The sequence below is a fragment of the Phyllostomus discolor genome, chromosome 5 (assembly GCF_004126475.2).
Source record: "Phyllostomus discolor isolate MPI-MPIP mPhyDis1 chromosome 5, mPhyDis1.pri.v3, whole genome shotgun sequence".
NCBI lineage: Eukaryota > Metazoa > Chordata > Mammalia > Chiroptera > Phyllostomidae > Phyllostomus > Phyllostomus discolor.
Window position 1 is genome coordinate 79,737,125 of NC_040907.2, and position 27,377 is coordinate 79,764,501.

Here is a 27,377-nt window from a genome sequence, read left to right on the forward strand (position 1 = left end):
ATTGAAACATTTTTATGTGTTGATTCTTTTTAATGTTATCATAAAAAATGTTTTGATCTCTTACAAAGCAACCAGAGGTATTTTATGTGCTAACCCGGAACCTGACATTACTTGAGTAATAAATTCTAGGACAGGCTGTCCCATGTAGTAGCAGAACTAGAAAACAAAACAAAAGACAGTAAGAGTTGAGGCTTTGATGCTCGTTGGGAACATCTAGCATACGGTGTTGGTGTGTCATGGTTAAAAACAACAGGAATTTGGCCTGACTCCGAAAACGGGGGAATCTGATGGGTGGTGTTTGGGATTTACAACATAGTCATCGGTGTGGTGCACAGGAGGGAGAAAGCCCTGGGAAGCAAACAGGCTGCATGGGCGTGTACCCATCCAGTGGATGCTGGACACACACACCTCTGGCTTACACCATCCTGTCTCACGTCAAACCCAGCGTGTGTTTTTCAAACTGCGTGGACTACTAGGCTCAGAGCAGAAGCATGTAGCTCTGCCACTTGCTGGCTATGTGAACTGGCCACATTACTGAACCTTTCTGAACTTAGTTTCTCATCTGTAAATCACGCCTATGATTCAGGGATTTTGTGTGGGTTTTTTAGAGATGGGATACACACAGTGCCTAGCACATAGCCTTATAGAGAGAGAGAGAGAGAGCAATTGTTCAGTGTGTTCATAGATGAACCAGAGGGAGGGAAGAGCACATGGGAAGGACCCGTGTGTCGAGTACCATGAGCCCAATATACAGAGGGTGCTGGGGAAACTGTAGAGTTTTACATCAGAACTGGGGGTGAAGGACTGTTTATAGGCAATACTTCTCAGAGAGATGACTTATGAAGAATAAGTGTTCCAGGGAAGTGAGTCTGTGCAGAGGAGGACAGCATTTTCAAAGGCATGGCTCTGAAGAAGTCAAGGAGTCTTAATCCCAGAGAAGTGTAAGAGAGTTTGGCTGAGTCCCAGTTAACGTGATGGGGAATTGTGAGCAGTGACACAGGAGAGGGTGTCAGATGTGACATTGCAGGGTCCTGTTTGTCTTGTCGGGGCGATGGTGGTAGCTGGGGCAGGAGGGCCATGACTGATCCACATGTTGGGAACCTGGTGCAATGCTGAGCATAGTAGGTTTTCAGGAAAAAGCTTCTTAATGGGTTTGAATACAAGCTGTTGTTTTACCAGGATTTTCCATGATTCACTCATTTTACCATGAATAGATTATTCTCATGTGGATTTTACCATTTTCCCTCCAAATTATTTTTGACTATCAATTAAATTATCTTAAACTCCTGTGTGTGTCATGGCATGAATATACCCTAATCTATTTATAACATTTTGTGCATGCATCTGTGTCATAAAAAAAAGCTTCTTATTTAAAAGGCACTAGCCTAGAACTCCATAAAAATTTTGACCCACAGTCCTGCCTTCTCCCAAAGTAAATGGTTTGTGTGTCCAGGGATAATTGTTTCCAGCCCTAAATGCTTTGGGCTTTGCCCACACTCTCTTTTAAAACTTTCTCTGTTTTAAGATTCTTTCAAGCCTCCTAGCTCTCCCAAAGGAGAAAGCTGTAAAAGCTTTTAGCTCCCGATGACTTCAAGCAGAGAAATGTCACTGTCATTTGGGGTGATGTTACTTCCTGCTTAGAACAGCCATGTGCAGTAACAGTGGTCATGGGTCATTGCTGGCCATGGTCAGGACCAAATGGAATAAGAGACAGTTGTGCCTATCATGGTATAGATGAGTAAATGACAGCTATTCAGAACCATGGGTTCCATTTTTAGTCAACTTGTATTCTTTGAGATTCCACTGTGTGCCAGGCAGGGTGCTGAGTACTGAAGATACTAATGGGGACAAAAGGGAAATCTTTGCTACCTAGAAATCAGCTTTATAATAATAGTTATTACAGTAGAGTAGGTAAAAAGAACTAGTTGACTTCAGTACAAATAGTATGCACTAAGCAGTGTCAGAGGGAAATACAGAGTGTTGTAGAAGCATCAAGAGGGCACCTGACCCTTCCTTGGGAAGCCAGGGAAGACACCGTGAAGATCCAAAGAGTTCTGGAAGAGGAGTAAAATATACCTTGGAGAGTTTTGGGGTTGTAGTCTTTATCTGTAAGGAAAAAAAATTGGAGTACCGTGGATTTTAGTATGGATTTTTTGATTTCTAATGTCCATCAAAATAGCCTTTGAGTCAAACAATATTTGGAATGTATGCTTGGCTACTTAATATAAACCAATAAGGTATTTTGTCAGACCCAAACCATAGTTCTCTGTACTGTGTGTCTTAGCATTGCTAATTGGCTGAAAGTGCAAAACCCAGTGGTCAATGGCCTGAAAGAAAGTGGAATGTGAATAATATGTCTGAAAAGATCTTCAAGTTCAGATGTGTGTGTGTGTGTGTGTGTGTGTGTGTGTGTGTGTAGTTGTCCCTGAAGTTGAAACCATTTTGCTCTCCATGGTTGTAAGGATTTAATATTATATCATCTGGAGTACACGAAGCAGCCCCACCTTTTGACAGAAGAGTCCAGACCGAGTTCTCCATGAGAAATCAGTGTATGATCAGGTGCTGTGCTGAGCATGAGTGAAGGTAATATGGAAGCTTAGAGTGCAGTTAAACAGCACTGGGGTGGACCAGCAGGTACAGAGACCTAAAGGTGACACTACCCCCATTAGATAACAATTTGACCAGACCTTCCAGGCAAGGCTAGATAATAGATAGCAATGATTTCTGTAATAGCCAAGAAGAGTATTGTGTGGGGGTCAGTGGAGTTAGACTTATGAAGAGTGTATCTTGTATAAATACAGTAAGTGGAGTGGCAACCTACTTGCACTCTTAGGTTTGCTTCCAGGAGATGTGTCCAGAAAAAAGAAAAGAGAAATTTCTCTACTTTATAAACTAAACCTATTCAAACTAGTATATGAATTAATGTTCTGCTTTTCCTCTCTGCTAAAGTAAGGTGTTTTTTGTTGTTGTTGTTTGTTTTTTTTAACAGTATGGTTTCTTTTGAAGAAGCAGAAGGAAAGTTTGACAGGAAAACACATTTGCTTCTGTTAAAGTGTCTCGTGGAGGCTCTTCACCTTTCTCTGGGGGAAACCCCTGCTATGCAGCCTCATAAGAATTCAGGGGCTACTTGCTTGTTAAAAATAGTGAGTGGGTTAGATAGGTGATCATGAGTCATTTTGGGTACAGGGGCATGGAATGCTTAAACTATTTAGCAATTCAGGATTCTTAGTCTCTACTTTAGTTGTTTTAGAGCCAGCCTCTCCAGGTGCAAGGTAGCAGCTCTGAGTGTCAAGAAAGCCATTCTGGCCTGTCGGTGAGAGTATGTGTCCTTGGAGACTGCTTTAGCAAGGCCTCCTCAGCGCTCCCGCCATAGATGCACTGTGCATGTTCTTATACACGCTCAGATACATCATGCTGTTAAGAACAGTTAGAGAGAAATGACTAAAAGAGATTTTCCAACTTAAAGACATTGCTCTTTTTGCTCTGCCTCTTGAATATGACTTCTCCGCCTTGTTTATTTTCATTCTGCCCAAGGGAAATGTCAGTTTTTCAGACCTGCTAGAATCACAGACTGTTAGATCTGTGAGAGACTGTAGAGATCTAACAGCCCCGGTTGGAAATGCCAGCAGGACAACCATGTAGAGGTTCCCAGCAGGCATTCTGAAAATCACATCTGAATCTTGAAAGAGAACTCAGGGCTTGACTTGTGGATCTGAGAGTCACTTACTTAATGGCAATAGACAAAGTATGTCTGATGAGGTCATTCCCCTGCTGAAAACCTTTTGAGGTTCCTTCAGATTCTACAGAACTCATCTCAATTACTCAGAAAGGTCCATCAGACTCTCCACAACATGACCTGTACGTTCCTTCCCCATTGGGTCATCTTCTGCTGCCCCCTCCCTCCCCACACGCGCACTTCTAGCCATAGTGCCCTGTGGACCATATTGGTTCCCAAGTGTGTGTACCTTTCTTTTCTAAAGCTGTTTATTCATCCAAAGCTAGCTCAGATTGTACTTCTGGAAGCCTTCTCTTATAAATTTGGGTTGTAAAGCGCCAAAGGGAATGTAATAAACTAGAAAGTATATTCTCCACCCTCACCAGTCACAAGTTTTATGTGACTTGCTTAGAATCATGGCCTTTTATGCATTCCAGGGGACATCAGAGGTCATGTAGACTGGCCCCTCTCACAGCACCGCCATCCATTCTGTGATATCCATGACATACATGTGCCGCTTCTTCCTGTGGTAAAATATATGGAAATGTGTCCAATTTTCTTCTGTTTAGCCTTTATTTCCATTATTTTCTTTCCAGTGGTACATGTCTCCAAGGATGTTGTACTGAATTACCTTCTTTTTAATGCCATACAGTGTGCTGAATTAGAATGTGGGGACTCTTATTCCAGCTCCACTGTCAACTCATTGGTTTGTTCAGACAAATTACATAACTTCTATTTTAATTTATTATGTGTAAAATGGGCTAGAATAACTCACCTAGTTTTGAAAGGATAAAACCTAAAGTTGAAACATTTTTTAAAATGTTTTAAGATGTGGAATATAAACAAGGTTTTATTGTTACTACCAAACTGCTTATAGTCAAGAAAAAAACTTTCAGTCCTTCTTGATAATTTAATATAGACTATGTTACATTATGTGTTGTATAAAAATGTAGAACATTTTTATGGCTGGGTCCATATTTTGCTCTGTGGTTTACTAGCTGTGTGTTCATGGCCGAGTCACTTAATCTTTTAGAGCTTCAGTTTCTCTTCTAAAATTAAGGAATAATGATGTTGTTGCTATTAGAATTGTCAGTAATTACATTCTGCAACTATTGTGCTGGAAAGACACTGTTAAAACTGCAAAAGAGTATATTCGTGGTTTCTCTCATGGCCTAATAATTATGTCAGCCATAGAAATAGGTAAAAATATATTTTGACTGAATTTTAATACCTCTTGGTTTATCCCTAATGAGTGAAGAATGAGAGGAGGAGGAACAAAGGTGGGCTGAACATGTAGAAGAGGATTCAAAACTGGCAGAGGGCTGTGATTGACTTCTCTTCTCTCCTGATGGTAAAGGGAGTGGAGCTGGTATATAGTTTGCATGGTAGCCCCATGGCCAAGGCTGAGAATGGGTGTGGGAAGGAAGGTGGTGTAAATGGGCCCAATATCACAGTAAAGCCAAGTGATGGTTTTATAGGGTATGTCCCTGGGCATGGTGTGCCTGTTCTTAAGTGTTCCCTGTAATCCAGGGCACTGGTGGCATACTGTGAGGGACAACAGGAATCTCTGTGGGAGCTGGCTTAGCTTCCCTCACTTCTCTTAAATTAGGTGGATATGAGGTGGTGTTATGTGTTGAATTGTATCCCCACAAAAGATGTCGAAGTCCTAACCCCCAGCATCTGTGAATGTGGCCTTATTTGGAAATAGGGTCTTTGAAGATAATCAAGTTAAGGTGAGGTCATTAAGGTGGGCCCCAATCCAATATGACTGGTGTCCTTATAAAAAGAGGAGATTTGGACACCATGACAGAGATGCTGGACAAGTGTCACATTAAGATTGGAATTAGGCTGTCACAAGTCAATGAAGGCCAGTGATTGCCAGCAAACCACCAGGAGCTCGGAGGCATGGAGTAGAGCCTTTTCTTAGGGCCCTCAGAAGGAACCAGCCCTGCCCACACCTTGATCTCAGACTTCAGCCTCCAGAACTGTGAGACAGTTCATTTCTGTTATTCAAACCACCCAGTGGGTCTGTGGTGCTTCGTTATGGCTGCCCCAGGAAACTGGTGCAGGCGGGCGGGCCGTTGCCTCACACCCAACTGCTCCTCTTTGACACTTGGCCCACAGTTTGGGTTTTTTAGTGTGGTTACACATGGTGGGCATGTGTTGCCAGTGCATATTAAAAATGACAAGATTTCCTGTGGTTTGGCTTTTGAAGACAAGTACATACAAAGCCTAATGTCAAGGTGTGGGGTTGATTTAGAAAGGGGTTTCTTAAATGTTACAGTTATCTCAGTCCCATAATCTCCCCTAATACTGTACCATTATGTGCATTTGAGAAGGAAAAAGGATGCAGTTGAGCAGTATATTTTAGTTGCTTATGCAACAGCTTGCATTCGTTATCATTTTCCTAGGCTTGGACACTTTCTTGAGAATATTTGGTATTCTGTTGTAAATCCACTTTGGTTAGGGGTTTGGCAAGTCCATGACAAAGAGAGGGAATGTTTCTTCCTTGGGCTTGCCTGTTCTTTGTCTGAAAGATGCTAAACTTTCCTGGGAAGAGGGCCCACCTCCTTCCTCTCTGGGAAGTGTTGATTTATATTATATGAAACATTTGTTTTTCATAGAAACCTCCATTTCAGCATGCTGAACTAGTCACTCCTACTTTCTATGTGAAAAGTAGATAAACTTGCCGTGGAAATGCTCTCGGGATACAGAAACCTAATAATTACATATACTCGCCCACTCATCAACATAAGCAACCTCATCTCACACTAGTTTTCTAAGCTTTGTAGTGTCTAAAGGCTTTCCCCAAACTTCATGAAAATGCATTAAAATAATTGTTACAAATTGAAAGTCAACTATTTTTGTAAGTATGTCATAAGTAATTGTATCTCAGGTCGAAATTTTATATCTCTATTTAATAGCTGGGATAATTAAGGTTCAGAAAAATGGCGAAGCTGAGATGAAAACTCAGGATTTCCTGATTTCCAATGAGCACAGTGTTTGTTTTTTACTCTAGTACTCTTCTGAGAGGACCAGGGTTCCAGCTTCACCATCTGACAGTGCAGTGGGGGACATGTGACTTCCCAGGGCCTTGGGAAACTGAGGGAGCTTAACATTTCTGTGCTTCGTACTGAAATATTTAGGGATTAAATGATATTTCTGGGATTTGCTTCAAGACATAAGATCAGCCACAAGTTGATCATTATTGATGCTAGGTAATGAATAGCTTGGCACTCTATTGCCAGTCTTTTGTACATATTTGAAATTTTCATTAAAAAGTTAAGACAAAATTTTTTGCTTCTAAAATGTATACCTTTGATTCTTCCTATCTCCTCTAGATTCTGCTGAACACTATTTAGCTCACTCATTTCTCCCCAACAACCACAAACTCAGTCCTCTGAAAGCAAGCAAGCCCTTTCTTTTGATACACACACACACACACACACACACACACACTATTAGAGACTTTCTGACACCTTCCTCATTTTTTTATTTTTTAACAGATGATACAATAGCTGTGCTTTCATAATAAATTCAAAAGCTTCTCTCTATTCCTCAGCAGTATGAATTGTAGAAAAGAGCACAAAAGATTGGAGTACTTTAAAATAAATCTCAGCTAATTATACATACAACTGCATTCACTAAATGTGAATATTTTCAAGGCTTTCTTTGCTACCAAGTGCCACCTGCTCACTATTTAAATGGGCACAAATTTAGTTCCATTAAACAAAACACAGCAAGTCCTCTCTTATAGCACAAACTCCTTGAGGTCCTGTTTTGGAATTGAGAAACTAATTCTAGTGTTCCTTTGTTAGCTCTAGGTCTGTGTCAGTCATGCCACAAGGTTGATTACTTGAATATTTTGCATTCTTGCTTTAAAACTTCTAGCAGGCAAATTGGTTGTGATGAAGTGGTTTGTGTTTTATAAGCATCCTTATGAACTACATGGCATTTGAACTTGCAGTTCTAGCAGTTACCAGGCCGCCGAATAGAGGAATACATGCCTTGGCTTTTGCAGCTCATTAAGGAGATTTTTTTTTTTACTATCTATTGCAAAAAAAAAAAAAAAAAAGAAGAAGAAGAAGAAGAACAAGAAGAAAGAGAAAAGAAATTCTCCCTCCAAATGTTATGTTCTTGGCCCATTCAGTGGCTGCCTTGCCCCTGACCCCAGAAGCTGCTGGACTCCACCTTGCTATTTTAATCTTGTAAGGTCATTTAAGAGGAATTCATTCATCTCCTATTAACCTGGAACACTCATGATCTGTATAGACCCAAAGAGGGGGTTTCTGCAAGTTAAAGCAGCATTTAAATCCAACATGAATTATCAAACTCTTCTCCAAGAAAGCTTCTGTGAGTGGCCTCATCTGCTAAGTTTGGAAGATTAAAAAAAATCCCACAATGTGAAATGCATATTTGCTATGCTCATAGAAAGATGATTTCTTTCCAACAATTTTGTCTTTAGATATCTGGACCTGAAGTCCTAGATGTCTGGGCTGTAACCATCCATCCAGAAAGGAGGAAGAAGCTGCTTATCTGGCCTCATTTTTCCTAATCTCCTCTCCTCCCTCCACCACACACACCCTTGCCCTAAATTCCTTTCCATTTTGCCCTTTCGAAAACTCCTCCCTCCCTTAGAAAAGCTAAAAATAATGGTAATGCTTTCCAGTGATTCTCCCTTATTAGTATGTCAGTTACAGGCTGCAGGCAAAAAGAAACCCTTCTTTGTTGACCCTGCTCAGAACAGTCGTGTTTACAAACCTTGGCTCACCCCAAGATTTTCAGATGAAAATCTCATCTTAGATTTTTACTCGCACTTGACTCCCGTTACACCTTCCTTGGTGTCAGAACATGGTGGTGTGCTTGGAAAAGACCTGCTCTCTCTAGGCGACCCTGACCTGACCCATAGCTCCCCAGAGGTAGCTTTCTAGATCCAGAGAAGTGAAGACATACTGGTGCCTGGAACCTCTAGCTGTGATCAGGGGGGAGTCTTAAATGATTATGGCTACACTCCAGACTTTTAAACCCTCCAATAGTATTTGTTAAAGACTATAGACCTGTTCTTGTGTTCCCAGGAGGGTGCTGACTTGCAGACGAAGGCCCTAGGAAGTGTAGAAGCTGGGAGGTGCAGTCCTCTCTTGAAGCAGAGTCCCCAGTCTTATGCGATCATGCACCATAACTTGGCCAGCCAGTCTGGGCAGCTGGCTCCAGTTACTGTGGGAACAATACAAGGAAGGCCGTTGTCACATTCCTCCGGGGTCAAAGGCACAATCTTCTAACACACTCCGTCCCTGCTAGCAAAGAGAAAGACGAGGAGTGTTGAAGCAGAGGCTTGGAGAATGTGAAAGGCTTTTGAAATCCACTAACTCCCTTGTTTGACTGATGAAGAAACTGAGGCCCCGAGTTCTGTAACTTGCTTAGGCCCACCAGCAATTTGATGGCACACCCCCTGAGTGGAATTTTCTAACTTGTGATCCAGTGACCTAGTGTTTCTCTAAAAATCTTGAATGTTTCAGACTCATAGTAAAAAGGAATTGTTGATGAAGACATTGTATTTTGCTGTGTTTTTGCATGCTGCAGTTGAATCAGGTTCCGGAGGAGCAAGGACCTCTGTTACTTTCGTCCCAAGACCTATAAACAGCCCAGGAAAAGCCAGTTTGCAAACAGTATCTTCAGTGACCCTGGGCAAGTCATGGGCTTCTTCCCAAACGCAGAAGTTAGAGTTAATTTTTAAGTGCACATCTTTAACTTGAGCATGAAGCTCTAAAAGTACTCGAGTAATAATGACCGAAAACATCTCAATTCCTCTGAGCTCTGACAACGCTTAAAGGACTCTCCTCTCAGAAAGTAGCTGAAATCAGAGTGGTTAGGGCACGTGAAAACAGAATTACTGGGTAAAATTTGTCACATAGGCCTGATTCAAGGCATATTTAGGAGTTCAATTTATGGACAATTGGTGATTCTTTTTCTTTCAGCATGTTTTCCTCTAAAGACTCTTATGTGACCTTCCTTTTAGCATGTGTGTAAGCCTTAAAATATTTTTATTTAAGATTTCTACTATTTTAAAAGTATATACAGAGGAGAAAAATCGATGTCTTTTCCCATGGTGAAAAGAGTTAGAAACAGTACTTTTGCATATAAATTCCTGGATGATAATATCAATTTTCCTTTCACAGGAAAATGCACCATAAATTAATTTCCAGCAGGAAAAGTGGTGCTCAGTCGACACCCCACAGGGTGTTGTGCCCCACAGAGCGAGGTGTGCCTGGCAGTGAGGAAGGAGCAGAAAGTGCTGTGGCCCAGGGGTTGGCCTCCCTGACTCCCGAATTCTATGTCCCGTTCCCAGAGATCATTTCATGGACATGTCATGTTTTAGAGTTCACTTTCTGTAAATAATTTGGTTTTTATTTTTCAGTTTCAGACACATGGTTACAGCTTTTTTTTTTTTTTTTAAAGATTGTGATCTTGTTTCTACTTGCGAGTTGTAGTTGGCTGCTGGGAAGGCACCTGGGCCCCCCTAGAACAGGACTTGGTGGGGCCTCCTGCAACATCTGGGAGTGTTGAGGGCCGCCATATTTTCCCTCCAGCCAGAGCCCCAATGTGCAAAGCCATGTTTTCTGAGTCCTGAGCGGAGCCAGGGAACAGCTTAGTGCAAGGGAGGGAGAGAAGACGAAATGCTCTGCATCTCTTGCCGTGATCATCTCTCTTTCCCCTCACAGAAACACAGTGCTCTCTGCTATTTGAAGAGAGCAATTTAGGTTTATATTAAGGAATGAATAAATATGATGCAGTGATGAAATCTCATCTGGAGTGAATACAAATTGGGAATGCTAATGATTGCATGGCTGTGTCTCGCATGCAAGCAGAAGCAGGAGCCCACTAGAAGCCTGAGTGCTTCTCCTGTCCTCCCCCATTCACCTGCTGGATGTTTCAGAGCACCTTGGGCAGTGGGGGAAATGTTATTTTTTAAAAAATGTCTCTCAATATTGCACCTTGCATTACAGGGCCTTAAAGCACTTGACAAGCCTTCAGGCAATTCTAGGTAGTGGGCCCCCCCCCACACACAAGATCTTAAGAGATGATTTTACATAGATGTACATGTGAGTTTAGTCAAGACCTGTGCATTTTACTGTTTCGCATTGCTTGACATGGCGAGAAAGTCCTTTTGGTTCTCTTTGCAGTTCACATCCTGTTTCTTCTCCTGAGATGACTGGGTGCTCAGAGCCAGGAGGTCAGCAGTCCTTAGTTTCAGCCATGCCAGTGTGTGATTTTGACCAAGTCACCTTGTGGGGACGAAACTTCCCTGTTCTTTGAATGGGGAAACTAGACTGAGGGCTCTTGGAGCTGCCTGCACCTCAGATGTTCCGAAATGCCCAAGGCTGCCTGCCTGCCGAGATTTGCAAAGCAGGATGCGGGTCCAGCTGCAGTGCTGTTCTGGCAAATTGCTCCCTCTCCCTGACTGACTTTCCCACCACTGTGGAGTGAAGTCTGCCACTTTGAAGGATCCCAGATTTGGCAGAAAGTGTTCAGTCCTAGGGAGCAGCTTACAAAGCCCCTGAGCACATTTTCCCCAATTGGAGATGAAAAAGTAAGTTGCTAGATGTTGCCTCCTTTCCAATTATTAGGAGGGGAGCCGCCCCTCAGGTCTGCAAAGGGAACAGGCACAGAACAGCTCCGAAGGACCAGAAAGAGGTGTCTGGGAAAGGAGGCTCAGGACTGGCTATGGTGAGCCCGCCCCTGTTGAGAGGAATGCTGTCCCACACCTCCTCCCAGGGCTCAGCGGATCTGTGGGACTTGAAGGGGATGGTTGGTTGCCCTTTCTGCAGTTTCAGGGGCTTTGGGCAGTGTCCCCTCTGTATTCGGGCTTTGCCCTGGTCCGGGGGTCCTGGCGGCCCTGCGTGGTGCTACGGTGGTTTTCCAGTGGTTCTCCACCTGTGTGTGCTCTGCCCGCCTCGCCGGCCCGGAGAAGCCTGCTGCCCTGGGCTGGACTCGGCCTCTCTCCGCCAGAGCAGCTCCTCCTTTACTGCTGTTACATTTTGAGGTTATGTAAAAGATTTTTTTGTCCTACTAAAAGCATTCCACAGTTTTAGAAAATTTAAAAACCATTGGTCAGTCACACAAGAGCTTATATTCAAAGCATTATAACCTTAGACAAGTCATTTGATTTCCCCAGATCTCATTATCCTTACCCAGAAACAAGGTCAGCCGTGTGTTCTTAGTCTGTCTCAGAGTGATCGAAAGATTAATTAGAATAAATTACTCACACCTTCCATCCACAAACATGTATTTAACACCTCCCTTGGGAAGGTTGTGTTGGGAAAGAAATTGTAAGTATGTATGTGGGAATGTTTTTCCAAGAAGAGGGATAAAGCATGTGTAAAAAGCATAAGGCTAAATTGTTGCTGTCGTTGTTAACTAGACGGCTCAATGTAGTGACTCGAGAACCTAACTGTGGGCTTTAACCCCCACTCCAGTTGCTTACCAGTATGACTTCATGCACCTTACTTAACCTCCTTGGGCCTCGGTGTTCCAATATGTACAGTGGGGATAATAATAGAATGTATTCATTAGGTTGTTGGGAGGGCTAAATGAGTTAGCATTTCAAAATTAATTAGAACAATGATTAGTATATAGTAACTACTATCCAATTATTACTGTTATTGCTGTTGATTATTTCACCAGTGCCTTTTGACACTGGGGCTGTAGGGCAAGTTGTTAATGGGAGTGTCAGGTGTACTGTTTTTGGTCCTCAGCATTGCTGTCCCTTGTAATTGCACGTCCATGTTTGTCTTCCCTCCTGCCCGTGAGTCTCAGAGAGGCAGCCTGGGTTTGAGAGGGAAGGCCGGGGAAGCATCATGCCACAGAAAGAGTGCCAAGCAGTGCTCTGTCTCTGTTGCGTGGATTGTCTTCTCTCTTTTCTTTTTCCAAACAAAGGCTTTGCTTTGCAGACAGGATCTTTCTGTGTTCTGTGTGTCATCTGCCTTTAAGGGTGTAATTTGTCTCTGATGTATGCAGGATGCTCCTTCTAGAAGGCTTTGTTGTTGATGTGCAGAGGCCTCCTGTATTGATCGGCGACATAACGGTTCTATAGTGGGTGAATGAGGTAATTCTCATTGTGTTACTCAGGTCTGTGACCTTGAGGCCGATAGGATGACTAAGCTACATAGATGGATCCCTGGTTACAGAATGTCCTTGTTTAAAGGTAAATTGGTGTGAAGGTGACTAATAGTTTTAAAGAAATGACTGAAAGTGAATTGCCTGTCCCTTGGTGAGAAGCAGTCTATATTAATGAGCTTTAAATTCCTCTCCCCCAGGCCTTGGGTAGACTGTTGGGGCTGATTTTTGAGAGTTCCTTTATCTGTGCTCCTCTCTTATCTTTGCTCATTAGATGCCAATTCTCTGTTAAACTGCCAGGACAGTGTGTAATACCGTCAGTGTGAAGTTCACAGCAAAAATACTCAGGCCTCTGAGGTGGTTAACTGGACTGCTTTTCTTTCCTTTTTTAAAATTCAGCAATGGGGTGGGACAGAGCTGAAGAGGAAGAGATTTTTAGTACAAGAAAGGAGAGGAAGTAAGCGTGGTGATAAAATCTGCATAAGGAAAACCCTTGTTAAAAGAGAAGTGGACTGTGTATTTCACTCTACATGTGATTTGGATATACACTTTAGTCTTGGAAATAACAGTTTCTGTCTGTCAGCATCGCTGCTATTGCCGACCAGGCCTTCTCACGTTGGAATAGGTACAGGGCTGAAATGAGCACACTCTGAGTGGGCGGGCAGATGAGGGGTAGGAGGGAGAGGACCCGTCGAATAGGTATTTGGGGATCATTGCAATAAACTGTTGTTTGGGAATCACTGGGTAGCAATAAACTGTTTTTGATATTTGGCCATTTGGCAAATGCTTCCGTAGTACTTATTATGTGCCGATACTGTTTTCAATGCTTCTTTACACTTTAACCCTTTAATCCTTATAACCATCATCAGGCAGATTTTGTATCTGAGAGCAGTGAGGTGAAGTCATTTGTGTAAGGTCATTTGGACCCAGGCCTTGGCTCCAGTGTTGGTGCCCCAGCCATGTACAGCCTGTCACTGTCAGAGGGAGTCAGAGTGTTGGGGGTATAGAGAAGAAGGGAATCCCTGCCCCGCACGAGCATATTTCTTGTGCAGGTAGAAGGAATTTAATTATTTCAAAGGGTTTCACCAAGTGCACTCATCCGGCAAGCTGCCGCGAAGCTCACCTTGACCGGGTTGGGAGACTGTGTGCATCCCTCCCAGTCTGAAGTCTCGGTTTGCCTGCTCCGTGGTTGTGTTCTGGTTGGAATGCCATCTCCAGTAACAGACAGCTGCTCAAGCACTAGAGCCCTTCTCTGAGGGTCAGCAGAAGCGGGCTCTCACCCTTGGTGGCATCACTCGGCAGAACAGAGAACACTTCTCCCGTGGCAGCAGGCGAGGCCATTGATTTGCGGGGTAGGGTAGCAGGGAAATGCTCTGGAAAGCTTGGCATTTGCTGGTGCTAGTGAATTTGTCAGGCATCTAAACTCAGGATGATGTACACCTAAAGTGATCTGGAATAGATTTTAACTTTTATAGAAGATAATAACAAACTGACCCTAAAATTTTTAATGAACTTTTAACTCAAAGAAAACTTCATATTAAACAAATAAACAAAGAAAAGGTCCTAAAACAAACAGATGTCTTATAAATGCACTATTTAACTTAAGATACTTATTGACTGGAACAATAATGATGCATTTCTGATCTGTGGTAAGTACATGTATTGAAGTCCATCCAAGCCGCAAAAATGACTGGAGGGTCCACGTGGAACATAAAGGTCTGCGAAGTCTAGCACTCATCTCCTGTATGGCTTTTTGCTAATTAATAAACATTGGCCTCCTGTCTGTTACTTAATAGCCTAATTGCAGTATGTTGGCAAAAGTGCTGTCTTTTGACTCCTGAGAGGAGAAGCTTTCCGTGAAAGTCTAAAAGGAGAAATCAGGAAACTTTTTTAAAAAATGAGTTGCCAAAAAATAATCAGATACATATATACTTGGGTCAAATAAACAATTCCTGAGAAACCTTTTTATAATAATCGTGCAGAGTTGTTCACAAGAGACATTCCCCCAACACTTTATTATGAAAAAATTAAAACATACACACAAGCTGAAAGGGTTGTACAGTTGACACCCATATACCCACCTTACTTAACCTCCTTGTGCCTCAGCGTTCCTGTGTCCAGTGGGGATAGCGGAACCCATTTCATTGGATGTTTGGGAGGACTGAACGAGTTGGTATTTGTAAACTAATTGACTGACACATCATAAGCACTCTATCATGTTTATTATTGTTACTGTTATCAATGATTTCACCAGCTCTGCAACCCTATAATTAATGAGCTCAGCAGCCTCCCTGTGCTTCCTCACCTGGAAGAGAAGTAATAATAGTGACACTTGCTTTATTGAGTTGCTGGGAGGATGAATGAGTTAAAACTTCTAAAGCTCTTAGAACAGTTCAACTTGAATTTAACCAACTACTAACTCTATTATCTTGGACAGAATAGTTTTATCTTTACTATCCTCCTCTGTAAAATGGGAATGAAACCACTTTTCAGCATTAGGGTGGGGGGATTAAACAAAATAATATGTGTAAGTAACTTAATAGAGAGTACCCGGCAGAATTTTATTACTGTTATTAACTGAAGTTCCTACTTCACTTAGATTTCCTTAGTTTTTACCTGATGTCCTTTTTCTGCTCCAGGATTTCACCCAGGAAACCACATTACATACAGTCCTGATGTCTCCTTATACCCCTCTAGAATGGGACAATTCTTTTTGAGGACCTTAACAATTCTGAGGAGTGCTGTTCAGCCACCTCGTGGAATGTCCCTCAGTTGGGGTTTTTCCTATGTTTTTGTTATGATTAGAAAAACCCCAGTTGAGGGATATGCTACAAGATGATTGATAGTATTCTCCTTGAAATTGGTAAGTTGCCATTTTTAATCACATGATATATATCAAAGATACCTATTCTCAGTGGGACTTATCACTGTTGATGCTGACCTTGATCACCTGACGGAGATAGTGTTTGCGAAGTTTCTCCACCGTGAAGTGGCTCCTCTCACACGCACACCGCCCCCCTCCCCGTAGTTTCCTCTTTGGAGGAAACCCCACCTAAGCTGGGGGAGCTGTGTTCTGCATCATTGAGAGTGGTGTATCTACATGAATTATTCAGAATTCTGACAGAAGATTTATCTCTTTTCTCCATTTATTTGTTTGTTCAGCCATTTCTTTATATCAGTTTGAACTCATGGATATTTATTTTATACTTCAGGTTATAATCCAGTACTATGTTTTTCATTTTGTTTCTCAGATTGTTCCAGTTTGAGCCATTGGCTACTCTTTTAGGACATCAGAAATATTGTCGTCTGTTTTCCTTTGATATGCCTCCATCGCTGTTCTTGTTTTGTTTTGTTTTGCTTTGAGCATTTCCTTTAAGCTCATCCTGAATATTCCCTGCCCCAATCTCAGCATCAGCTGTTTCTCCAAGGAGGCTTGCTGCCTTTTACTGGGGAGGGGAATGGTATTAGAAACCAGGATCTGGGCACTGGGCTTACCGAAATTTTATGTTCAACAAACATTAGTTCTCCCCCTCCCTTTGGTAGAAGTGAGGCATGTGTGGTACCGCACCTCCACACTGCACATCCTTGTCCTTTGCGGCCCTGGCCCTACCTGCGGAGCCTGGCTCACTGGAGCTGACTGGGCAGAAGTCAGCCCAGCCGGCCAAGTCAGCGGATTCAGTGAGCTCAGCTCAGGTAAAACTCTGTGCTGTGGTTGGAGCTGTGAGAACTTTCCCTCATGGCAGCCAGCCCTCTAGAATCCAGTGCTGTAGAAATCCGGGACAAAGAAAGGACAGTGCGATCTAAGAGCATTTGGAGAAAGCTGCTTATGTAAGATTGGATTCGAGCTAGGTTTATTCCAGATACGGAGAAGGGAAAATAAAGGTGTAGAGGTATGAACAGATACCTTTTAGTAGATAAGAAGAGGCCTGAAATTAATGAAGGACTTTAGCTTTTTGGGTTTATTTTAAATGTGAAACTGGGTCTATTGATCTTGGTGGGGTGAGGAAAATGGGATACTGCCAGCTTGTGTTGGCACCCCTGAGACAATTGTTAACTTTTCAGGAATTTTGAGGACATGTTGCTAGCTTGAAATCAGCCCTGGTGGGAATGTTTACACTACAGAAATCTGCAAATGCTACCAATCAGGGCTCCTCTCTCCCCTCCCGCTGGCTATTGAACATTTCCTTGCATACGTAACTTTGCAAGGAAGAATTACATAATTTTGTCAGTTAAATTATAGGTGAGATTCCTACATATCTCTGTGGCTTACCCCTTCTAATTAGAATTTCAAGACACAACTTCACCCATCATGGAGGAATAACTTGCTCTAGCTATCTAAAAATCCGGTATGTACTCTGACCCTGAGTTTATTTTTCCCCTTTGTACTTTTTTTTTCATATATTGTCCTTTAATGCTTTGACTTTTCTGATGAAAACTGTTAAAAATGGTTACAATGAGATGTATGAATGAAAATTGCATTTTACTCCTTTTTTGTTTAAAACTCTGACAGCTGAAAATATTGTAGGTAAGTAGGATATTTGGGACCTTCTAATAGCCATTCTGTCTAAGTCAGTTGGAAATGTATGACTCAGCCTTCTACCTTGCTTGTACAGTGTGAGACCTGTCAACACCCGACAGTGTTTATTAGGATCCTAAGCAACATGGCCATAGGCCTTCTGTCCTCTGCTGTAGTTGGGTTGGCCTGAAGGTATCTTTCTCTTTCTTATCAAGAATACAGGAGCCATGGTCAAGTGGCTCGGTTGGAGCATTGGTGTTGTCTTATACACGAAAAGGTTGCAGGTTCAATTCCTGGTCATGGCACATACCTAGGTTGTGGGTTCCCTGGTTGGAATGTGTATAGGAGGCAACTAATGGTGCTCTCACTCTCTCTCTCTCTCTCTCTCTCTCTCTCTCCACCCCCTCATCCCCACCCCCTTCCTCTGTCTGTAAAAGCAATAAACATATCCTTGGGTAAGGATTTTACAAAAAAGAATATGGGGAAAAATGGTATCATTTGGTATCATTTTTCTTCAGCTGAGAAGCCATGATTCAGCATCATTCTGTTTGTAGTAGGTAATGAAGCCCTATAATAGCTTGGCTTTTGTAAGGTTGATACCTGAGTAATCCGTGGAATAGTGCGATGCAAATAGGGACAGTTTTCATGAGGTCACCTCTTGTGCATGATATTTGGTATTAAGTGTTATACAGAGTTAGAAGAATTATGTTTCAAGAGAGTCAACTAAAAGTGGCCCTACGTGTGAACAAGGAAAGCAGGGTCAGAGTGAGAAAGAGACTTTGGTTACCCAGGCTCTGGGTTTTCACTGTCATTCTGTGTTCTTTCCTATATCCCCCTCAGAATGGTGAACTTTCCTAACTACTCTTCCTGCCTGTCATTGACTGTACTCTTGATCCACTGTCGAGTTGAATCTCTGAGGTGGTAGCTCTTGGAAAGGATTATGATGCATTCTGGACATGTAATCATAAGAACGCTCATATTCTCTTTAGTCTGAAAGATTGCTAGATGTGGAGGCTCAAATGTTACTGGTCGCCTGGAATCCTGAAGCCAGGAGACAGCACCTCAGCTCCTCCCATAGGCCAGCCCTCTCAAGCTTGAATGACATGGACCTTCTTGGAACATCCTGCTCTAAACAGATCACCTTAACAGCTCCCTTCAGTAATCACAAGTCTCTTTTTCTTCTTTTTTAATTGTGGTAAACATATGTAACACGAAATTTACTATTTTAAGTATATACAATTCACTGACATTAAGTACATTCATTGTTGTATAATCATCATCACTCTCCATCTCCAAAATTCTTTTCATCTTTCAAGCAGACACTTCATACATATTAAGCAATAACTTTCCATTTCCCCTTCCCTCAGCCTGTGGCAACCACCAATCTACTTTCTGTCTCTGGGCCTTTGACAACTCTTATTAGTGGAATTAGTGTTATTACTGTAGTGGAATCATACAATATTTGTTCTTTCGTGACTGGGATATTTCACTCAGCATAATGTCTTAAAAGTTCACCCGTGTTGTAGCCTGTGTCAGAATTACCTTCCTTTTAATGGCCGAATAATATTCCATTGTGTGTATATAGCATATTTTGTTTATTTGCACTTGGGTTGCTTCCACCCTCTAGTTGTTAATAATGCCGCTATGAATATGGGTTTATAAGTACCTGTTCAAGTCGCTACTTTCAATTCTTTTAGCTGTATACCCAGAAGTGGAATTGCTGGATCATATGGTAATTCTGTAGTTAATTTTTTGAGGGACTGCCGTACTGTTTTCTGTAGTAGTTGTACCATTTTGTAGTCCCAGCAACAACAGTGCACAAGTGCTGCATTTTCCCCACAGTCTGTCTAACTTGTGTTGTTTGCTGTTCTTTTCTTTTTAAATTTGTTTTATTGTTATTGTTGTTGTTGTTTATAATAACCATCCTAAGGGATGTGGTTTGGGTTTGCAATTCCCTAATGATTAGTGATGTTAAACATTTTTTTCACGTGCATTTTGGCCATTTGTATGTCTTTGGAGAAATATCACTTCTAGTCCTGTGCCCCTGTTTAATCAGGTGGTGAGTTTTTGTTGCACAGAAGTCTTCCTGCTTGCCCAGATAATGCACTACTTCAGGAGGCTAGTGAGCGTTTGCCTGGGGTTCTGTGGGGCAGCCTCTTCACACTGTGATGCACAGATGGGTGTGCAGGGACTTGCCACTCTGGGAAACTCCACCTGACATTGAAAGATTTGCCTTTCCTGCTTGTTGGAAAGGAAGTTCAGTGTGGTAGATGGATACTGCAGAGATAAGCCATTCACTGCTTTTGGATACTGTGTGATATTGCCATCTAACTTTGTACTAAATAAAAATATAGTTTCTTTGGGGGAAAAGTAGGAAGCAGAGATTGTGCCTCAAAATTCCCCAGTACAGCTGGCCCTTGCACCTCTCAGGAGTCCGGAGTGCTGACTCCCGCCCAGCTGAAAGTCTGCGTGTAACTTTTGACTTCCCGACGGTGCAACTACTAACAGCCTATGTTGACCAGAAGCCTAACCAGTAACATATGCAATCAATTAGCACAGACTTTGTATGTTATATGTATTATATACTGTGTTCTTACAATAAAGTAAGCTAGAGAAAAGAAAATGCATTAAGGAAATCGTAAGGAAAATACATTTATAGTACTGCACATACTTATTGAAAAAAATCTGTGCATGAGTAGAGACATGCAGTTCAAACTCACGTTGTTCAACTGTATAATGATATTCTAGACCAAAGGTTGACAGACTCTGATGGTGACCTGTATCCCACCTCACCTGTTTTGTAAATAAAGTTTTATTCCCACATAGCCATGTGCATCTGTGTAGTATTGTCATGGCTGCTTTTGTGCTGCAATGGCAGAGCTGATTAAAAACGCCTAGAATACTTGCTCTCTGACCCTTTACTGAAAAAGTTTGCCAGCGCTTGGCTATTTTAGACATTTAAGAGATACCATTTTAAAAATTGTAATATAGTGGTGTTGATTGCTGACTGTCTGACTGTTCACGCTATACTTGAGCACTTTGGAAACTTTAAAAAGCTCACATAGATATAAGATATTATGGCTTTTAAGCATATACTGAACTTCCAACTTTGTGTCCAGATCTGTGTTCTATAAGCCTTTGTTATTTGATTGGGGCACTAGCTTTTGCATCCAGATCACCAGTGCCACTGCCAGAGGTGACAAATGTTTCTAACACAGGCAGCACTTTTTAAAGTCACAGTATCTAATATGTCCTTTCCTCTGTGATATTTCCCATTTGCACTGAACTTTGGTGAAGTAGCTCTGATCTTTAGCTGCAGAGAGAAGAGCTGTACTGCAGGGACGTGGCCCTAAAGGGTAGGGCACAGAAAGCTTTCTGCCTTCACTCTAAAAATAGCATCTGCCTCTCTTCCCCCTCCCTCCAAGTCGGAGGTGCAGCTTTGCTAAGGCAGTGATTGCCAATTTTGGAATTTTGCAATACTGTTGGTTAGATGATTTTTCTCTGCCTTCTGTTCACATCCTTTTGACCATTCATACTATAAACATGCTAACTGCTGGATGAATCGTTAAGGTATATAGACACTGTCTTTAAGGAGTCTATATGGTGTGTTTGGCAATTCAAGAATATTAAACTTGGACTTCAAAATATTGTATATAATGCCCTTTGACACCATTGGAAATCTTACACACACACACTCTCATTCACTCACAAATAACCCCCCCACAAACACAGACAGCCAGACACTCACGAAGCTGTGAGCCACATCTGCCTGAAGGTGTTTTCTTCCATAGAGTGGCAGGGTAGTCATTTGGTGTAATTCAAATGAGATCCCAGTCATGGATGAATCTGGTGAGCTGGGACCTTTTGCTAGATATAACATTTATCTAAAGGAGAAATGGAGTTCTTGTCCTGTAATAGATTATTACTGCCTGAACTGAAATTAGTTGGCGAAGTGATAGGCATTGGTTGTAAGAGTGCTGATATATTAAAAACTTTGTAGCCTTTTTTCTTTACTTTTTGAGAAGGAGAGTTGACCTCTTTTCTTTTTCTTTCTAATAATGAGTATTTTTTTCCAGATCTGGTTCTCCAACCTATAGTGATTTTAATTACTTTCCTTGGAAACCACTCCCAGAATACTACCTCCCCTTCAGTTACAGACTTTAATGTAAAAACAGTCTGGTGCGAGTTGCTTTGCAAATGATTTTCTTCGGTTGATATGAGGGCAGCCTTTCCTTGTTGTTGTTCTATTTGTACATTTTTACGCCCTACAGACAGATCTCTACTGAAGTTCATGGTTCATACTTACAACCATCACTTCATTTCGTGGACAAGTTCAGATACTGCCCTATGAAGTATGAATGACTTCTGAGAACAACTTGGGGTCAGTCAAGCACTTAGTAAGCATACCTTCTTATCGATGATCCAATCAGAATTTATTCATTTCTGCAAATTTTGCATGTCTACTGTATATGCCAGGCATTAGGGTAGGATTTAGGAATACAGAGATAAATGATATAAATTTTATGCTCCTGGAGCTGGGCCACAGTTTAGTGGCAGCGATGCAACCCACAAAAATTTGTAATGAAATTTGAAAATTGCTCCTTGTACAGAACTGTACAACATGTAGTATTAAGTGTGGGGGATTTGTAAATTTACTTAAATCTTTAAATCGAGTTAGACTCTGGATAAATTTATTAAATGCATAAATATTATTTATATATTCTGACCTAAAAAAATGGAAAAGTTTATGAACTAAAATGCATCCTTTACAATCAGTGGCCTTCAGCAAAGCCAGTCTCTTGTGCCATTATTGCCCCTGCACATCCTTGTGTTTGAGTCACTGACACTGCGTTTAGGTCAGATGAGAATGTGTTCATCTGCCACGCTATGATAACTAAGTAAAATGCTGATGGAGATCATTTGAGATCGTCTCTATGCTGTTGATTGCATGCTTGTGGCTCATAATCAGAATGATGAAGAGTAACTGTTAGACCGACTTGCCAAGGCTACATTTTGTGTCCCTGCGACTGTCAGCACTTCGGTCCTGCTGTTCTGCCTGAAGAACGCTTGTCTGGCACCTGTCGGATGGCTGAAGCACAACTTACTGCTGAGTGCCATGGAAAACTTCGTTCTAGCATCCTCACTTGCTGCTCCTGAAAAATAACCCATAAAAGTAATATCTGATTATTGAGAGGAAGCAAGTGCTTATTTTTTGTGTTTGACAGACTCCTACATATTGCAACTTTCCTCTAAAAATCCACATGCACCTTGCCATGATTATCTCTTTTCTCTTTGGTTGTGAAACTAAGCCAAACCTGGTTTTGAACTCTTGCTTTGTCATTTATTGGGTAAGTGACCTTGGATAGGTTACTTGTCTGAACCTTGTTTTTGTCATCTGTACAGTGGGCTAATAGAACCTATTTTACAGAGGTTTTGTGAGGATCAGAGCTAATAAATGAAAACTTGGCACAAAATAGCCACTCATAAGTGGTAGTAGTTAATATTAAGGAATTCATTGCTTACTCAGGATGACACTATACAATGGCAAGACAAAATTTTCCGAAGTCTATAGTTCAAAAATATATTGCAAGTGTGGAATAGATAGTATCGGCACAGTGTTTGGGGGCAGGTTGTACTTACCAGAGACACACAATTGGATGTGGATGTTGGAATCCAACCCACAGTGTTTGATAGCGAGGACTGCCATGCAGAATGTGTTCTGGGCCATCCCGTGTAAACCATCAAAGGATGTGAAGGTCCCTTGGAAAGCAAATTGAACAGTGTGTGTCGTTCAGCTTTGACTGAGTAATGGGGACGTTACATAGCACACAGCACAGCCTCACCATCTGGTTCTGTCTCAGGGAGAAGCAGTGACCACAAGAGAGATTAAGCAAAGCAAAAACTGTTCCGATAAGAAGTTCATTTTAGATCCAGGGACCTCTCCTTGGCTCCTGAATTGTACCATTGAAAGAGATCCATTAAGAACAGCTTAGTCCATGTCCCATGTGAAGTGAAGTGTTCGTGTGAGTAGCCAAAGAGATGCTTTCTCTGATTCCGTCTGATGCTGGAATTTATGGTCTGTCTTCTTATTTCCTAATGTCGATTCTGTTTCACATGGTCAAGTAGAATAATAGAAGCCTCTTATAAGAGCATGAACCCCACCAAAAATTGTCATTTCCCCTGAAAATTGCATAAACTGGACAAGGGATTGAACTTTTAGGGAACTTTTGTTGGGAGGTAGCATGTGAAGAGGTTATCTCTCCTGTTCATTCATTGTAGATTCTGGTTTCAGAAATCAAACTGTATTTCCTTACTTTGTTTCTCCACTTTTGACCTCTCCAGGATATTTCGGCTGGTGCCTGATTTGGCATTTCTCTGCTGCCACAGCATGTTCTGTCTTTCTTTCTCTCTGCTTTCTGCCCATCCCCGCCCTGCCTCCCCAGGCCCCACCCCCGCACCCGCCTGCCTGCTCGTAGGAGCAGTGTTGGCAGGGTTTAGAAAGGGTTAGTTACATTCATAACTGGAGGAGGAATTAGCTCCACGCTCTTTGCTGATTGCGAAGATATATTCACTCTCCCAGCCTCCTCCCAATGGCGGTATTTTCTGAGTGTTGCTAGTCAGTCACATGTGTAGGGTAGAGCACAGTTTTCTTAGTCGAGTACCAGGCTGTGCCATGCAGCTCAAGCCAACTGCCACAAATGTTACACCAACCCACCATTCTCTTTGAGAAGGAAATTACATTAGAAATATTAACACTGCACACACGTTCCAACTCTTGATATCTTCTAAAGATGGTAAAGTCTGTTTTTTTGTAAGGTTTTGAAGTTCATACAATGTGATTATGATTTAAAGGTTACTCAGGAATTAATACTTTTTAGTTTAACTTTCTCCATGTCATTGAATAAATGCACTGTGATCAGACTGAAAGTGGGGACACTTCCCTGTCAGTCTTGGGATCTCCCACTTGAAATGGGCATCTCTGTCCATCGTTAGCCCTAGTCTTTAACATTTTGTCTCCTCTTAGTATATTGGAAACTCGCTGAATGTTGTAACTTGTGATATTTGCTATGTATAAGTGCTAGTTAGTATTCTTCAAGCTACTCCCATTTAAACCAAAACAATCTCTGTTGTTAACACGTCTTGTTTATACAATCTGCCTTTGCAATCTTGACAAAAATGTAGAAAAAAGAACCACGTGCTACCTCACATATAGTCTTTTCTCATAAATATGGGACACTTTGGTAGATTCTGTAAATTCAGCAAATACATATTCAATGTTCACTCCTTCCAGTGCAGTGCTCTCACATGTCCTTAAAAATTGCCATGGAGGTGGGTGTACTGGTATTCAAAGAGGTTTACGCTATATCAAATGAAATGTTTTCAGACTGCAAAACAATGGAAAGACTATCACAGCATATTGTGAATAAATAGTATGTATGTATATGTAATATATGTAATATGCTGTGTGTGCCTGAGCACAGGAGAGAGCCTGGAGCCATATATACCAAAATGTTCATAGTAATGATTAACGGGACTTCTGCCGATTTCTATTATTTGTGTGGTTTCTGCTTTATCTACATTATCTAATTATTCACAGTAAACAGTTTTACTTTGTTCTCATTTTTCTTAACGAATTTCGGGGAGGATGGGGGAAAGAATGCAAGAACTGACATTTTGGTAAATTATGAATTATGAAAATCTCTCCCGTGTGTTCCTTCTCTAGTGCTACAGATATGTAGACATGTTGTACCACATGGCATTAAAGCTTTTTGTTTTTAAGTCTCGTCTGTGTGCCAAGCAAGCACTGCACTAGGAACTTGAGACACTGTATGAAGTAGGTATTTTTATTACCATTATGCCACTGAGGGGAGGGTGCCGAGAGTTCAGGTAACTTGAATCACACAGCTGTTGTGTGATGGAGCTGTGATTCAGAGTCAGGTCTGACTCTGTGTGAAATCAGTTTTGTGGTCTTCACGATACTTCTTGTAGACATCTTGTCTGCCTTTAGGATGAAAAGGTTAATGTATGTGAGTGCATTGTAAAGTGTTGCTTTAAAAAGAAGGTGCTCAGAGGTTTTACCAGTGTGTACTATCTTTCACTGCTTGTGTTGTTTCCCTGTCATGTTTTCAATTAGAGTATAAGCTTCTCAAGAGGCAGAATCTCATCATGTTGGCAGCCCCCGCCTCTCCTGGCGCAGTCTGACAATACAGCGGCGCCTTCTCTCTGGGACCTGTGAGGCATGCCTTTCAGGTTCTGAGAAACTGGGGCTGAGAATCTGCCGCCAGTGGATGTGCTGAGGAGAAGACTCCCCATATTGCCTTGGTGGCCAGACCTCTCTTCCTTCTAGCAAAAGGGAGGAGGAGCGGTGGCCTTCATAGAGCTCCTAGACTTCCTCCCAAACGCTTTGGGATCCTGCGAAAATTGTCTCAGGACAGCTTTGCCTCACATCTCCGCCCCAGCCCCCAAACCTGCAAAGGCATCTTTTAGACACTCTCTGCAAATTTTTTACAACTTGGAGCTTGAGCTTGGTTTCTTACGTGATACAGATTACACAGTCTGTTGCTGTCACTCCCTTATCTCCCTTTGTCTTTCAGGCTTCCTCTTCCAGCGTGCACATCATCTCGGTTCTTTCCCACACTTTATCTCAGGCACCGCGGCTTCCTCACGGGATTACTCAGTCGGCCTGATACGTGGCCCCCAGTGCCTCTCTGCCAAGTCCACATTCCCATCTGAGCCCAATTATAGGGTCCCTCGGGGTCACTGACTTCAGTGGGGGATGCGTGGAGTTGTGGGTCCTCCATCTGGGAAAGGGCAAAGTGTAGTCACGGGCACTCTGGCTCCTTACTGATACATCTCCAGTTAGCCGCATGGTGGGGATGTGGACGTGGCATTTTAAAATACCCACCTAAAAATGCATTTCTTAAGCACCACAGTTCACGTTCCTTCATCATCAGGCTCACATCTCTTGTGATAAAGGAATCACTCATAGGATTGCTTTCTGGATATTAATTGTTCAAAGCCCTTTTTTGAAAATTCATGCAGTCAGCCACAGCAGTGTGCATGCACTGTTCCTCAGATATTTACTGTGCACCTAGTAAATGCCAAAGAGCCAGGGGCTAGGACTTCTCATAATCTCTAGGCCTGCTCACCTGTGCCGGGTTACAGAATGGACTTAATGTTGTGCAAATCTTCTTCTCTTCCAGTTTTCCAAAGAAATTAGTTCATTTCTGGGTGCAGAGAAACCAGTCTGCTGTCTTCGTAGGGTGAGTGATCCTTTGACTCTTTATGTATTTTTATACTCATCAAAATCGTATCCAGTCACTGCCGTGCTACGAAACAGTGCCTGACAGCACATATTCTCCAGACGTTTTCTTCCCTTTGGAACCAAGATGTTCTTCTACTCGTCACATCTCTTTCTCCCTTCTGAGGCGGTGGCGTCCCCCTTGTGTTTTTCTGCTGTTTCTTTTTGCTGTTCACACGTGTTGCCTCTTGTGAGTTGCCACCATCACTGCTGTTACCTTGAACAGCTTGCAGGGAGGATGACAGAGGAAGCTTCTTTTCTTCAGTGACTGTTGCACAGAAACACGGCCGTGGGCAAGGGAAACCATTTGTTTTGTCCACATGGCGCGCTGCCCTTTCAGTAATGCCCTGGCAGAGAGAGCACTAGATGCGACCCGAGAGTCCATCTGGCCAAAGCCCCTATTTACAACGGTTACCATGGCCCAGAGGGCTTCATGCCCCTGGCTGGAGGGCTTCTCAGACAGCAGTGGGGCTGGGGTCACGGGAGAGGCATTTGACTCCCAGCTGCATGGTCTCTGGTTCCCCCAAGCCTCTCCACAGAACTGTCTTTTGAATCCCAGTTCCTTCTAAGGATACAGAGTTATAGGTGGCTAGACCTGAGGTAATACTGATAAACTAACAGTAACATCCATCCAAGGCAAGTGTTAGGAGTGTCCCAGTTTAGTTGTTTAATTTTCTAGAAATCACACTAGGCTACTGCCAGGAGAAGCAGTGGAAGGGACAGTCCCGGAG

At 42.3% G+C, this 27,377-nt stretch overlaps 1 protein-coding gene across 9 annotated transcripts in view; it reads left to right on the plus strand.

The window, feature by feature from the left end:
• The window catches only part of ATXN1 (ataxin 1), a 384,633-nt gene that overhangs the window by 164,734 nt on the left and 192,522 nt on the right, over positions 1 to 27,377 (plus strand). For 8 of the 9 annotated variants that reach the window (XR_004903293.1, XM_036026476.1, XM_036026475.1 and 5 more), the window contains one exon: positions 26,549 to 26,608. The exons of the other annotated variant lie outside the window; for it this stretch is intronic. The gene's annotated coding sequence lies outside the window, so the exon portion shown is untranslated. The remainder of the gene's footprint in view (positions 1 to 26,548; positions 26,609 to 27,377) is intronic. 9 annotated transcript variants of the gene reach the window in all.